Source organism: Magnolia sinica, chromosome 12 (assembly GCF_029962835.1).
Source record: "Magnolia sinica isolate HGM2019 chromosome 12, MsV1, whole genome shotgun sequence".
Lineage (NCBI taxonomy): Eukaryota > Viridiplantae > Streptophyta > Magnoliopsida > Magnoliales > Magnoliaceae > Magnolia > Magnolia sinica.
Genome location: NC_080584.1, coordinates 78,377,594 through 78,392,014, shown reverse-complemented (window position 1 = coordinate 78,392,014; position 14,421 = coordinate 78,377,594). Strand labels below are relative to the sequence as shown.

Below are 14,421 nucleotides of genomic sequence, written 5' to 3'. Positions count from 1 at the left end.
ATAATCAAAAAGTGTCTAGAGATTTAAATTGGAATTTTTTTGATTTTTGACCTTTCGACCTGTCTAAACTAGTAGAAATCAACCCACAAGCAATTTGGAATTTTAGGTAGAATTTAAACTTGTTGATCAAATCTAACGACCGTTTAAACTAGCCGACTTCGGTCGATCGAATGTATAATAGAACCTAGCCGACTTTGGTTCATCGATTGAAGTTGATGTTTGATCGATCAAAAGTGTCAATTTTTGTCCAGCAAACAATGTCAAAAAATCGTATCGTGGTCCGATTTATCAAAGTCCAAGTTCGATCGATCAAGGGTCTCCTCGATCGGTTTCAATCTATCCAGGGTACTGATTGAGAATTATCAAAATTGTCCAGCAAATAAATTGAATTAACCCGACCTGTTTTGATGGATCAACAAGCAAGTTCGATCGATCAAAGGTGACAAAATTTGTCTAGACACTTGAAATGTTTAATTCTAAATTTCACTGATCTATAGCCGATCAATTAGAAGTCAATAAAGGGCCTTCGAGTTAGCTTGATCGATCTACTGCATTGATCAATAGTTCCTTTTTTGTTTTTAAATTTAGTTTAAAAGAGTAATGGTGGGTCATCTTAGTTTGATCAAAGGTGGACCCCACTTGATGGGATAACTTAATTGAATTCATGAATTGTTAAATCATCTTAATAGGGATTTGAATTCTAGATTATAAAGCATTCGACGATGGATTTGATTCTAATAGGAATAGGTGAGTGAATCCTATGACTGTTGTAATTGTTATGATTGTCATAACGGATGTAATTGATACTGATTTTATTTGATTATAATTCATGTTGTATGATTTACATTCTGAATACTTAATATGAATTCTATATGTGACATGCAATGCATTGATGACATAAACCGATGATTTCCTCTTAGTGAGATTTATATGTTGGTCACTTATGACAAATCATAGATATGAGTGTACCTACATTCATAGCATTATGCTAATTCCTAGAGGTATGCTATAGATGCTTGCATGCACACCTCGTGCCTAGGCTCTAGAGGGATCTCCCTGGATGGTTCTTCTAGTAGATTCATTGCAAATGCTCACATTAGTGAAAGCCTACCCACGGAGTAGATGTGTACACTACCTATGCCTAATTAGGTAGATGTCTGATGGGTACAAATTGCCCATGCCTACCTATAGTGGATGTCTGGAGGGTAAAAATTTGGGTTGACGAATATTCAACCCAAGCAAGTGGACAATTATCCCACTTAACATATATCCCATGACATCTCAACATCCATACTCATGTTTGCATGTATATATACCATTCCATGTTTGTTGTACTATATTATATATTTTGTTATGTTTGAACCATGCAGGGTTCACTCACTAGTTTGGCCAGTTAATATTGTGGATTGACAACCGTACAAAGATGAATAAGACAGGTAAACTGCATCAATTGCCAGAGAATGAGGTTGGGTTAGTGGATGAAACCCAAGACCAATGGTCGTATATGATGGAAGATGAACTTATCGCACTAGATGGATAATCTATTTATGTAGTTGATTTATAAAAGATTTAGCTTCCATTCATTGTAATTACTGATATTAAATTAAATCTATAACTATGCTTTTATTGTACAATATTTGATATTCCAGTTAAATAAAGTCCCAAATGGGTGGTCATAGTTTGATTCTATTGAGTTTTATTTTGTGGTTGTGGATGTGATGGAATAAGTATCAATTCAAGACGTGTAGTTGTGTGGATGTATCAATGTTAATGTGTGGAGACATATAATAAATCAAATTGTGCCCCTTCACAATTGTTTGATGATAGGAATGATGTACACTTGGTGTACGAGTCCTGAACCATAACTCGGTTATAAGGTTGCGCACTTTATATCCTACTTTTGGGGCATGACACATATAGTCATGAACCACATCTTAGAGTCTAAGGATTAATCAAGTTCCAATGTATCATTAAGCTTATTCATAGTATAGATAAATGAGCCCCTGAAGTGACTTTATGATCATCAACAAATGAAAGTGCCCAAAAGGTCCAACAGATATTTTGTTCATGACATACTTACACTCTCATGTGGGGTAGAGTGAAGGCATACTAACAAGAAGTTGAGCCTGATGGTGGAGACAATCCAACCTAACCTAATTCGGCTCTCTCATACAAGATGACCATTCCTTTCGTCAAAGCATGATCACAAGTTTCTTCTAAAACGACATGGTAAAAAATGTATAATGATCTACTAAACTCACAATTTTCCTTGCCTAATGAAGACCATTGAAATCTGTTAAAGTCTATCAAAGTGAGACGAATTGTATTTAGGTGCTTGTAAATCCCATTAAAGTCTAACTAGTCCCTTTAATTAAAAGGACATTGAAGATAAACCTATTGATTAGGTTGATATTGGAGTTGAACGGTTGGATTTGGTTCATATTTATTAAAAAATGGTAGGATGAGGCTAGTACTAAAGACCAAAGGTTTGATTGCAATTATAATGAAATGATGGGTCCAAATAAACTTATAATGAAGATTAATGATTTGATTAGGCTGGTGTTTAAGAGAAACATCCTCATTATGTTTATATTGATTACAAAATTTCAGATGAAGTATAAAGTGGTCAGGTAGATGATTACTCAGGATTGTAGATATTTGGTTTCGATGCTTACTCTCATGTACTACTAGTTGAAAGAGATAAGTTAGACCAATGGGCGAAGAAGTATACTTTTGTTGGCTATGATAAGAAGTGAAAGGTTACGAATTGTATGATCGAGTTTCACGGAAAATCATATTTAGTCTGAATGTCAAGTTTGATGAAGGGCCCTTGTATCGGAAGGATAAGCACAAGGAAATAGAAAAATCAGTTATTGATGTTGAAACAGACAAGGGTGAAGCACTTAAAGAACTTGAGTTGTAGGTAGAGATGTAAGAAGAGGTGAAGCAGTCACCTGTCAGGAAAAATCCATCAAGGGATCGCAAGTTACTATTGAGATACAGGAATGACTCAAACGTTGCATTCGTTCTCATTACAGATGAGAGAGATCCGTTTACTTTTTAAGAAGCACAAGAAGACAGAGATGCAGAGAAGTGGATGACAGCAATATATGATGAAATATACTCTCTATACAAAAATGAAACATAGAAGCTAATGGAGTTGTCCGTTGCGTAGAAAGTAATCAATTGCAATTGAATTTACATGAAAAAATAGATAAGTACAAGTCTTGATTAGTAGTCCTTATGTTGCTTTTGCTGGCATTTTTTGGAGTCTTGGATCTAGTACCTATGTTTGCATCACACTTGGTGCATTGAATTAGAGTATGATGGCTGCAGTAACAAAAATCATCTGACATGATTTACATGAGTTTCGAGCTTGGCTTGCTTGAGCAAGTGTGTTGGTTGACTCGAGGATCTGTGTTTTGCTCCTATACATGGAGCTCTGATGAGCCCAAACACACCTCTACATTCAATTACAGGTGCCAACCATGCACATGATCAGGGTATCATAACTGTGCATCAGGTGGATCTCACCATGTAAATAACCTTGTCCAAAAAACAATGGAAGTCTTAATTTTCAACGCTGCCATGGATTTGGCTCCACATCTACATCCAAGGCTCAGACAATGTCTGTGTCCATGCTAAATAAATTTTCTTCAGAGAAGCCATTTCCAAATTATTCAAGTATTTCCCACATGAGAGTAAAATATGTTGGCATGAGTTGTCAATTAAGAGATTATAGGAATAAATCAAATCAAAGAGATTCTAGTCCTGAAAATCTATATAGCGTAATATGTATAGCTAAGAATAGCGTAGCAAATCTCTCTATAAATGTATACAATACCTTTGTAAATCATGAATGAGAAATACACTGAAAAGCAATTGTGACATGGTATCAGAGCCAGTCACGATCTAGTCCCTGTTCACGCCCATCCATTACTAGCTTCTAAACCTCCTTTTGCCCACCACCCTCTCCTATGGCATCCAATGTAACCCCAAACCAGATGGATGAATCTCCCACCGACCAGATTCTTTCTGAATTATTCACCTCCAAGATGGCCAAAGCTTTGTCTAAATCTCAGGCCCCAATCGTGACCTCTGAACCCGTGGCTCTACCGATTGACATCAAGTTAGATGGTTCCCACTATGGCTTATGGTCCTAAGTTGTCGAGATGTACATCTCTGGCAAAGACAAGTTAGGTTACATCAATGGCGAACTGACCTCGCCATCTCCTACCGATCCATCCTTCCGCAAATGGCGCACTGATAACACCATTGTCAAAGGATGGCTAATCAACTCCATGGATCCAATTTAATCAAAAAATTTATTCGTTTTCCCACGGCTAAACAGGTGGTGGTACTGATGGTGGTGATACATCCCAGTTTTATGATCTCCGGCGTCATGTCTCACGTCTCCGCCAAGCAGGTGGATCCCTGGAAAATTACTACACTGACTTGCAAGGTCTTTGGCGTGAGATTGATTTTTGATGTCCAAATCCAATGGAGTGCCCTGCTGACATTCAAAGGTTTAATAATCTCCTCCAAGAAGATCGGGTCTATGTCTTCTTGGATGGCCTTGACGACAAGTTAGACAACATCCGCAGTGACGTATTGCAGCTACATCTGTTTCCCACCGTGGAGCAAGCTTTTGCTCATGTCCATAAAGAGGCCCTTCGCTAGGTGGTGATGAACGCAGGTGATCATGAACCTCCAAGAGTTGTGCTTGCTTCGAGAGGCCTCAAGCTTGGGTTCTCTGGATCGACTCCCCATCATCATGGAAAATCTGTCTCTAAAGGCCGATCCTCATTTGACAATCTCAAATGTTCTCACTGTGGCAATATGAAGCACACACGTGACAACTGTTTCCAGTTGCATGGATACCTTGATTGGTGGCACGAACTTCAAGCTAAGAAAAAATGGGATACTACTAGTACGGCTGAAGGCACTGGTAAGGCTGCTGTAACGACAGTCAAACCTTGTCTCTCTCTAATGCCACCCATCGTCCCCTCCCAACAGGACTTCTCCCTTATGGATCAAGGTAATCTCTATCACGCCTTGCTTAGTCATCGCCAAGATGTCAACCGTGGTGATTAGCTTCTCGACTCTGGAGCCACGGACCATATGACTTTTGATCCCACGGATCTCTCTCACCACTCATCTCCACGGCGCATTAGCATAGCAAATGCCAATGGGGTGATCTCACTGGTCACAGGGGCCGGATCTGTGACCCTATCACCATCTCTTCATTTATGTCATACTTTACTTGTTCCCTCCTTGTCCCACAAGTTATTGTCTGTTAGTGAAATTACTACAGAGCTACATTATGTGGTGTTAATGTTTTCCGATTTTTGTCTTATTCAGGATATTCTCACTAAGAAGATAATTGGACATAGTACTAAGAAGGGGAGATTATACTACTGGAAGATTTCAGTTCAAGTTGAGCACATCACGCATCTTCTTCGCATGGCTCCAAGACTCGACAGATTTGGTTGTGTCATCGTCGTTTGGGACACCCATCATTCAGGTATCTATGACATTTATTTCCTGATTTATTTTCTTATGTTGAGACCTCTGAATTTACTTGTGATACTTATTTTTTAGCCAAGAGTTATAGGGCTACTTATCTGTTAAGCATGAATAAAAGTGATACCCCTTTTGCTTTAACCCATTCGGATGTATGGGGACCATCTCCCTTATCTATTGTCTCTAGTATATGCTGGTTTATGATATTTGTTGATGATTGCACCCGCATGACCTGACTATACTTATTGAAACAAAAGGATGAAGTTTTCCAGATCTTTCAGTCTTTTCATGCTATGATTAAGACCCAGTTTTTTGCTCAGATCCGGATTCTCCGTTATGACAATGGTGGCGAATATGTTAATCACCACTTTCATACCTATTTTCAACATCATGGCCTTATCCACAAGACCTCATGTCCTCAGACCTCACAACAGAATGGGGTCGCTGAGCGAAAAAATCACCATATTCTTGAGACTACCCGAGCTTTCCTCCTCGGCACATCTGTCCCCACACGGCATTGGCCCGATGCTATTACTACTGCTGTCCATTTGATCAACTGCCTTCCCTAAAAAATCTTAAAATTTTGTACTCCATTATAGTCCCTGGCAACCTCGGTCTCTCTACCTACAGCCCAAATGCTCCCTCCTGGCATATTTGGATGTGTGGCATATGTACACTTTCCTAAGAACCAGCGCACTAAACTTGCCCCATGTACTCTTCAGTGCCTCTTCTTGGGCTATGCTGCGCATTAAAAAGGCTACCGCTGCTATGACCCTACTACTCAACGTACCTATGTGACTATGGATGTCACTTTTTTGGAATCTGCATCATTCTACCCTTCCTCGGCCTTACTTCAGGGGGAGTTGAAGAGTTGAAGTGGCTAACCTTTGAATGACTTGAAGATCAGAATGACACATCAATAATTGGTGAGGAATCAACAGATACATCTTCAGGGCTAGACATATCCTTTGAATATAGAGGACCTCTGGAAACTGAGCCTACACCATCAGGAGAAACACCAGAATCCCCCCGTCTCTTAGTACATGCAGGTCCATCTCCTGAGAATATTCCTAAGCTAAGTAATATTGGAACACCCTCATTTATAAATAACATAGATACTTTCGCTGGGTATAACTTACCTTTCAAGCATAACCGAGGCAAGCCACCAAATAGATATTCTCGAAACATTGAGGAAAGAAGGGCGAGATATCCAATTGCCAATTATGTTTCCACTGAAAAGTTACCTGAGCTTCTCAAGACATTCTCACATGAGGTTTCCGGATGTCATATTCTCACTACAGTTCAGGAAGCATTAATAGATCCCAAGTGGACCAAAGCAACGGAGGAAGAAATTGGGGCACTACTAAAAAATCAAACATGGACCTTGGTTCCACTACCCTTAGGGAAGAAGACAGTTGGGTGCAGGTGGGTCTTCTCTGTTAAACACAAGGCAGATGGATCTATAAAACGATACAAGGTGAGGCTAGTTGCAAAAGGATATACTCAGACATATGGTGTAGATTATCAAGAAACCTTTTCACCGGTAACTAAACTAAATACAGTCAGGGTTCTGCTATCTCTCGCAGCCAACCTGGATTGGCCATTGCATCAGCTTGATGTAAAGAATGCATTTCTTCATGGTGACCTTAAAGAGGAAGTCTACATGGATACTCCTCCAGGCTACACAACATCCTCAAAAACTGAAGTTGTGTGCAAATTGTAGCCTGCACTGTATGGACTGAAACAATCACCTCGAGCATGGTTTGGGCGGTTCAGTCAAGCAATGAAGAAGTATGGCTTCTGTCAAAGTAATTCGGATCATACATTATTTCTGAAGCACCAACAGGGCAAGGTAACAGATTTAATCGTATATGTCGATAATATGATCATCACAGGGGATGATATAGAGGAAATCGCTAAGTTTTAGAAACAATTGGCAACCGAATTTGAGATAAAAAATTTGGGAGAACTTAAATATTTTTCTGGGAATAGAGGTGGCTAGATCAAAGCAAGGTATATTTCTTTTCCAGCGAAAATATATATTGGCTTTACCATGCGATGTTGAAATGTTGGATTGTAGGCCAACAGACACTCCAATTGTTCAGAATCACAAGCTCGGAGAATATCCAAGCCAAATGCCAACAGACAAAGGAAGATACTAGAGGTTAGTTGGGAAACTTATTTCCCTCTAACATACCCGCCCTGATATTGCTTATGCAGTAAGTGTTGTAAGTCAATTTATGCATCAACCTAGTAAGGATCATATGGAAACAGTGGTCTGAATTTTACAATACTTAAAATCCTTCTTGGGAAAGGGCTTATGTTTTTAAAAAATAACCATCTCAGAGTTAATGGTTATACAGACGCAGATTGGGCGGGGAACACCACAGACAGAAGATCCACTTCCAGCTATTTCATGTTTGTTGGGGGGGATCTTGTTACATGGAGGAGTAAGAAGCAAAAGGTGGTGGCATTATCAAGTGTGGAAGCAGAGTTCTGTGGAATGGCTAAAGGACTCTGTGAACTTCTATGGCTCAGAAGACTTCTAACGGAAATTGAATTTGCTCCTACGTCTGAGATGGACCTTTTTTGTGATAACAAGGCAGCTACCTCAATTGCTCACAATCCTATTCAGCATGATCGCACTAAACACGTGGAGATTGACAAACATTTTATTAAAGAAAATCTCGAAGCTAAAATAATTCGGTTTCCATTTGTGAAGTCCGAAGATCAATTGGTGGATATTCTTACAAAGGCCGTATCAAGTAAAGAGTTTTTACAACTCACTAGACAAGTTGCGCATTAAAGATTTGGATGCTTCCACTTGAGGGGGAGTGTTGGCGTGAGTTGTCAATTAAGAGATTATAGGAATAAATCAAATCAAAGAGATTCTAGTCCTGAAAATCTATATAGCGTAATCTGTATAGCTAAGAATAGCGTAGCCAATCTCTCTATAAATGTATACAATACCTTTGTAAATAATGAATGAGAAATACACTAAAAAGCAATTGTGACAAAATAAAGTTAAAAAACCATGTTGTACATCCTTGAGCGTTGTTGCCTATGCTCCTAAATTTGTTGCTATGCTATGTATTCTTATTCTTGTTTTAGTTTTAGTGAAAGTGGTGAATTGTGTGCAACGAAGGAGGTTACACTCTTCTCTTATGATGCCCAGTCAAAAGAAAGTGCAAAGCAATTGATGCAGTTAAGTTCCTTTTCTAACAGAATTATTTGAAACTTGTCATCCAAAGCTTGCGGATATTCTTACCTTTGCAACTTCTTATACCGTGGCTTCTTGATTATTTCAATATGCAACTTCTTATTTTCATTTTTTTGATAAGTTTTATTATTCTACTCTGCTTCAAATATTGTTTTCGTCCTTTAACCATGTGCATTGGCTCCACAATTCTTTGTATGGTGTGATATTTCTCTCATATTTTTTTTTTTTTTACTTTAAAGGTGTCTAAATTCCTTGCGGAAGAACAGAGTGTTATCCTCACTCTTTTAGCACGCTACTTATCATCACGTTCATTATTATTATTATTATTATTATTATTTCTCTATGTGCTACCATGTGTTATGATTTCTACTTAGCAACATACTCCCTTATCGAATTTGATATGTTGCATTGACTTTGACATGGTATCCTTCAGTATAGTTGGATGTATTTTTTTTAACAATTCTTGGAAATGCTAAATTATTGAAAAGGCCTCGTATCAATATATGTTGATTGATTATGTGGTTTATGGTTTGGTTTCTGACATTCCTGAATTGTTTGGTGTTGCTTATCAATTCCAAAGTCATTTGTGGCTCTTGTGGAGGCTTTGGCAATAGTACCCATTCACTAGGTTGCATTTGGATGAACATTTTAAACTGAATTGCAGTGAATGGTTCAACAAATTAAGAGGAAATGGCCAGATTGTAGTGAAGAATTGTAAGGTCCTTGTTTGGTGATGCAAAGGACTCCTTGCATGTGGGGAGTTGGTTTAGTGATCCAAACCGTTAATCTGATGGGTTCCTACGTGGGTGGGAAATCTACCTATAAGATCTGATATCAGATGATCATAACCCCCAATATCTGGCCTTTTCCATTGAATGTGGACCCCTGTTGTAATTTTCATCTTCACCATCTGTTTTTTGGGAGCTAATTGAAGCGCTTGATCTTCTATATTTAGGAGATTTCCAATGGATTCCTATTCATGGAGGGCCCCCTCAGATTAACAGCTTGGATCACTGAATCATGTGCAGTAGATGTCAGAAATCTTTATCTTTGCGGATGAGCTAGAACTTGTTATTTCTCACTTGGAATTCATAATAAGAATGGAACCAAAAACTAGTCATATTCCTCGTAAGTCCAACTGTGTAGTTTCTCAAGGTGAGAACTACGTTAATTGCAATTTGTGGGAAATCTTTTATATGCTTTCTATTCATTGATATTTTATTTTTTAACAGGGAAATGACTCGGTAGTGCTGGAAGGTGGTATAGCCATCTTTGGATAACACATTTGGCAGGATTATGTTTCAATTGCTAACTTCCATACACTAGCAGTTTTTTATTTTTTCCTGAGAAACCTATATTGGGTTAATGGGATATAATTCAAGGGGACCATGTGGTTCAAATTGGAGGTGATTTCTGTTGATGCACTTAATCCAGTGCAATTTATATTTGTGTTGATATAAATGCAAAATTCTACGGTCGCTCTTTGAAGAGGAAGAAGAATTAAAATAAAATAAAATCTTTCTAGATGTCTGTGATTGCATGGAGCCAACATAGAATATCAACTATTTTGGTTACTCCCGGTTGGCCTCACTTTATGTCCCTAATACAAAGCATCTGCAGTTTTTTTTTTTTTTGCCAGCACCTTGCATCATTTCCTTCGTATGTATGTCTGCAGTTAGTTTATCTGATTGTGAGTTGTGGTTGTTTGCTCAAATTAGATATCAACGTTGTCCCGCTGTTAATTTATGCTGCAATGGGGAGTTCGACAAGGGAGATCGGCATCGGTCCGGTTGCAGTAGTTTCGTTGCTGCTGTCTTCCATGCTTAGGAAAGTGGTAAATCCTTCTGCTGATCCACTCACATACAGAAAGCTGGCTTTCACTGCAACTTTCTTCGCTGGTATCTTCCAATCAACATTTGGATTGTGCAACATCGAGTCCATTAATCTGACTGGGTCACTAATCAGGCAGGCAACATACGTATGTTGAATATAAAAAATGTAGTTATTTTTGCTCTAGTTGTCTATGAGTGGACCTGCCTGATTTTGGGTATGTGCCCTGATTGATGGATATTTCAGATCTTTTGCATGTGTTTCAATTTAGACGTGTGGCGAGAACATCACAGGGACAATTGATGACCTGATGGTCTTGATTTCTGTTTTTGTTGGGTTCTTGCAGGCTTGGTTTTCTCGTAGACTTCCTCTCACATGCTGCAATATTGAAATATTCAGTTGAACACACTGAATGATAGGATGCTTGATTGGGGTGCAAATGGGTTATGCAGGTCAATGAATGTTTTAGAACCAACCTGTCTAATTTTATTGGGTCTAAATATCAGCCCCAAAACAAACTATGTTGGTTGGATTCAACTCAATATAAGCTAGATCTGGTTGGGTCAGGATTGTTTTAGGTGAAATCTGGACCGAAGATGATATGGATCTGGACATATGTAAGGTCTAGATTAAGTTTTCCTAATTTTGAACCCCAATTTAATCTGGACACAGGAGGCTTTTGGATAGTGTGAGCAGCAATTTATGCATGTGTTTTGCATATGAATATGTACAAAAAAATTTATGTGTAAAAAAAGAATGCAGATTTTAATCAAATATAAATAGTGACCATCACGGTTACGATCCCGGCACTGTGGCAAACCTTTACCGGTGCTTCGAAATACAAAACAATTAACTCAGCGGGGAGGCTAAATTCCATGGTTTCAAGTTGAATCTGAAACAATTTACACCACAGATAGGGAGCAATCCTTCATTAAGCGTGGCCATTTCAACTATATTAGACCGAAATATTGCAATTTAACTCAATTAAACATCCAAATGCGGCTTATACAAAGAAAATAAACAAACCAGAGCTACTATAACAAATCGTAATTTCTGAGCCATAAATTATATTGGAAAATTTGAACGATTGAGATCTCACCATGACAATCTTCACTCGTTGGAACCTGCTGACGAAGTGGTCTTGGATCGCGAATTTTTTAATTCATTGCTCGGCCCCTGATACAACGAAGACTCAGAGAAGAAAACGATGTTCTGATTTTCCGACTAATTCTCCGCAAGAATCTGAAGTGATCTTGGTACCGGCGGCACGTTCACCTCCAAAACACCCTCCAAGATTTGAACAATCTGCCCCATCGATGGCCTGTCATTCTCGTTGTCCTGAATGCACCAGCCTGCCACTCTGCAAGCTCGACCGAGCTCTTCCATGTTCGCATTTCCCTCCAATCTGTAATCCAACAAGCAATGGATTTCACCGCTCGTGATTTTCCTCACAGCCCAAATTGGGAAAAACACCGTTTCCCCTACTTCGAAGTGCTCAGAATTTCTCCTTCCTGATATGATCTCGAAAACCATCATCCCATAGCTGTAGACATCAGCTTTTGACGTGATTGCCACCCCCGAAATCCATTCAGGAGCAAGATAGCCTCTTGTTCCTCTCATGGTTGTTAAAACCCGGCTGAATTCCCGGCCCATGAGCTTTGCCAGGCCAAAATCCGCTACCTTTGGGCAGAACCCACCATCTAGAAGTATGTTTTCAGGCTTAATGTCGCAATGTATGATACAGTCTCGGCATTTATCGTGGAGATAAGCTATTCCTCTCGCCGTCCCAATTGCTATCTTGTACCTCATCGGCCAATCCAGGATGTTGGCAATCTCACCAAACAGATGAGAATCCAAAGACCCATTTGGCATGTAATCATAGACGAGCAGCCTTTTAGCCCTTTCCGAGCAAAACCCACGAAGGCGGATGAGATTAATGTGATGGATCATCCCAATCGTGCTCACCTCCGTCCGGAACTGCTTCTCTCCTTGCCGAAACCCTTCAAGCTTCTTCACCGCCACCATTGTTAGATCAGGCAGAGTCCCTTTGAAAACAGAACCGAAACCTCCGCTGCCCAATGTCTTTGAGAAATTCTTCGTTGCAATCTGCAGGCTTCGGTAGCTGAATGCAATAAAAGAGCCTTGAACTGCCTCTGAACTGACCATATTCCGTTGTCGCTGCCACCTACAAATAAAAAACAGAGCAATACCCAAAAGAAGAACAGCCCCTGCAACCACACCTACAACAGCCCATGTACTGGTCCCCTTACTACGATCCGAAATCTTCAGTTCAGAGGCCGCAACACGGAGATTAAACGTCTGGCCTTCACTATTTCCATCAGACAGCTGCTTCAGATTCAATAATTCTCCGTTCCATATCAAACACCTGCTCTGAAAAGCATAAGTAGTGCAAGAACAGTCATTTAAGCAGGCCAATTCACACTCTCTGATGCTCCCAACCACCAATGATCGTGAGCCGTCTGGCAGCTTCATGTCTGGCAAAGCCAAAAACCCGTTTTTCTCACTATCGAATGACTCGTTCTGCCCACACTCCAAATGGGTTTTCCTCATACACCCACCCGACCAACTCCTCAAATCCCAGTCGTTCTGATACTTGGGCTCAAAACCGGGCAAGCACGTACAGGTCGAGCTCTTCTCGTTGCAGCTTCCGTAGGAACCACAAAGAGCATAAACATCGCATTGAGATATTGGCTGCGCCCAGAACAGATTCCATTGAGAGGAGTATTCTAGCCATGAAATCATCTTGATCTGACCAGAATGATCAATCACGAATCTGGAAAGGGAGGAAGTATTTTTCACTGAGTAATTGAAAAACTTCCTCTGTTCATCATTGATGAAGTTGAAACCGTAATTCCTCCGTTCGCCTTGAATGAAATCGAAATCGTTCAATCGCATTTCGGGGACATTGCTGAAAATTGCCCCATCCCAATTTCCACTACTCCAGTAACTTTTAGTCCCATTCCACATAATAAAATACTGTGTGCTCGGTCCTGGGTCGATCTCTATGGAGAACAGCCCAGGGGCTGGATCTTCCGAGTTCTTCCATGAAGTAAGCCGTTGGTTTTCACCCGTTACCTTGTTCAATCCAAGCCACCCTCCAGGCAGCCATGTATCAGTTGGGTGATCGAAGCTCTGCCAGTGCACCACAGAGGAATTGGATCTGTCTCTCAGAACAAGATTTCCAGTGTCTAGGAGGACCGCTACAGTCAAATTCAATGGCTTGGATATTAGATTGGTGGACCAGATTGGGAAATTTGAGGGGCTGAGGAGGACGAGATTGCCGTCTTCTGCAATTTTTAGGATTGAATTGGAGGGGTTTGGGAGGGGTTTTTCTCTGTTGGCTACCCAGACAACTGTTTGTTGTGGGACTCGTTTGTACCAGATGCCTATGTAGCATTTTTGGGAGTTGCCTGGTGTGAAGAAACCCAGTTCATATGCCCCACCTTGAGAGGTTAGGTTATGAGGCCAACTAAGATGTTGAGTTGGGGTGATAGAATCTGAATCATTGGAGAGGTAGGCCTTGAGAGACAAGATGAAGAAGAGGAGAAGAGAGAGAAATCGCAAGCTTCTTCTGGTATCCATGCCTACTGAAACATGCATGGACAAGCAAGATAGATGTGAGAATGAGAATTTATTGTGACTGAAACGCCCTCCTAAATTATGATAGGTGGGGCTCATGTTTGTGCACTATACATGCCTTTTAAATTATGATAGGTGGGGCTCATGTTTCAGAAATCCACACCATTCACGTGGTTTTGTCTGCATTTTTAATGAAAATTGATTAAAAAAATCTTCAATGTGAAAATCTTCAAATTGAAAAATTATTC

The 14,421-nt window shown here is 39.9% G+C and overlaps 1 pseudogene; it reads right to left on the bottom strand.

Moving 5' to 3' along the window:
* Nucleotides 1-10,920: 10,920 nt before the first annotated feature.
* LOC131221822 (G-type lectin S-receptor-like serine/threonine-protein kinase At2g19130) lies at nt 10,921-14,203 on the bottom strand (annotated as a pseudogene).
* Nucleotides 14,204-14,421: the final 218 nt, after the last annotated feature.